Genomic DNA, 2,208 nt, shown 5'->3' with positions numbered 1-2,208 from the left:
AATTTCTATTTTTCCTGAAATCTTGTATCATAAAACTCATTCAAATCAAACATGTTAGCTTTCATGGGTATCTCCCATTCAAAAATATATGATAATATTTTTTAAAAAGCCATTTTGGTACATTTGCCTTTTTTTTTGTTCCCTTCCTTCATTCCACCCTCTTTTTGAAAAAAATGAATCATCTTTTCTGTATTGATTTTACATTGATTGGTGCATTTTTGCTGAAGAATGTTGCCATATATCTTATTACCTCTTAAAATATACAAGGAACTCTACTAACACATGAGGAAAACAAACAAACAGTAACCTGCTTTAAAAAGTAAGCAAAGAATTTAAATACACATTTTTTCCAAAGAAGACATAAAAAGGACAACAAATATATAAAAATATGCAAAACATTAATAATCATTCATGGAGATACAAACCAAAACTTTACTGAGATATCACTGCAATCCTGTTAGCCTAGGTATTATCAAAAGGAGGAGGAGGGAAAGGAGAAAAAGAAGGAGGAGGAGGAGAAGGAGGAGGAGAGGAGGAGAAGAGGAGGAGGAGGAGGAGGAGGAGGAGGAGGAAGAGGAGGAGGAGGAGGAGGAGGAGGAAGGTGGCGGCAGAGGAGGAGGAGGGGAGGAGGAAAAAGAAGAAGGAGGAGGAGGAAGAGGAGAGGAGGAGGAGAGGAGGAGGAGGAGGAGGAGGAGGAGGAGGAAGGAAGGAAGGAAGGAAGGAAGGAAGGAAGGAGGGAGAAGAAGAAGAAGAAGAAGAAGAAGAAGAAGAAGAAGAAGAAGGAGGAGGAGGAGGAGGAGGCGGCGGCGGCGGCGGCAGAGGAGGAGGAGGGGAGGAGGAAAAAGGAGGAGGAGGAGGAGGAGGAGGAGGAGGAGGAGGAGGAGGAGGAGGAGGAGGAGAAAGTAGAAGAAACAGTGTTGGCAAGGAAGCAGAGAACAGGTACCCTGTGTTTGCTGTGGCAGCACATATACTAAAATTGGAATAATATATAGAAGATTAGCATGGCACCTGTGCAAAGATGACCTGCAAATTCATGAAATATTCCATATTTTTTTCAATGGAGAGCACCACCAATAGACTAGACCACTTGAAAGACAGAGTTTTAGGTAATGAAGACAAAATATATAGTCTTGAAAATAAAGTTGACCTTGGAAAAAAGATGTTAAGACACCATGAACAGAACATCCAATAAATAAGAGATAATCTGAAAGGACTGAATTTATCAAGATTAATAAAGGCTCAGAGACACAAACTAAAGGTATGCACAACTGTTTCAATGAAATAATATGAAAAATTTTCCCAATCCTAAAGAATGAAAAGATAAATAAATACAGAAGCTTGAGGTTCACTAGGTATAAAAAATTATAAAAGTCACACACCAAGACATATATTTTTTAAAATTTGTTCTAATTAGTTATACATGACAGTAGAATATATTTTGACACATCATAAATGGAGTATAACTTCTCATTCTTCTGGTTGTACATGACAGAGTTGCATAGATCATGTAATAATATATGCACTTAGGGTAACAATATCTGATTAATTCTACTATCATTCCTACCCCTACAACCCCAACCCTTCCTTAACTCCCCTCTGTCTATTCCAAACTAGCACTACTCTACCCCTCCCCCTTATTGTGAATTAGCATCCACATATAATAGAAAACATTCAGCCTTTGGGTTTGGGGGATTGGTTTATTTTGCCTAGCATGATATTTTTCTGTTCCTTTCATTAGCTGGCAAATGCCATAATTTTATTCTTCTTTAAGGCTAAGTGATATTCCATTGTGCATATATACTATAATGTCTTTATCAATTCATTTGTTGAAGGGACCCTGGGTTGGTTCCATAGTTTAGCTATTGTGAATTGAGCTACTATAAACATTTGATATGACTGTGTCACTGTAGTATGCTGATGTTAAGTCCTTTGGGGATAAACCAAGGAGCAGGATAACTGGATCAAATGGTAGTTCCATTCTCCCTTTTCTGAGCAATCTCCATACTGTTTTCTAAAGTAGTTGCACCAATTTGCAATCCCACCATCAATGTATTCATGTACCTTTCCCCCACATCTTCACCAACATTTCTTTTTTGCTTATATTCTTGATAATTACCATTTTGACTGGAGTGAGATGGAATCTCAGATTAATTTTAATTGGTATTTCTATAATTACTAGAGATGTTGAACATTTTTTTTCATATATTT

The 2,208-nt window shown here is 37.4% G+C and overlaps 1 non-coding gene across 1 annotated transcript; it reads left to right on the top strand.

Annotated features, from left to right (window-relative positions):
• The first annotated feature begins 946 nt into the window (after positions 1-946).
• LOC114099526 (U6 spliceosomal RNA) lies at positions 947-1,053 on the top strand. The gene has a single exon (XR_003583914.1). It is a non-coding gene; the product is annotated as a U6 spliceosomal RNA (small nuclear RNA).
• The last annotated feature ends 1,155 nt before the right edge of the window (positions 1,054-2,208 follow it).

Source organism: Marmota flaviventris, chromosome 14 (assembly GCF_047511675.1).
Source record: "Marmota flaviventris isolate mMarFla1 chromosome 14, mMarFla1.hap1, whole genome shotgun sequence".
Lineage (NCBI taxonomy): Eukaryota > Metazoa > Chordata > Mammalia > Rodentia > Sciuridae > Marmota > Marmota flaviventris.
The sequence above is the reverse complement of the archived record's forward strand: the minus strand, read 5'-3'. Positions and strand labels throughout refer to the sequence as shown.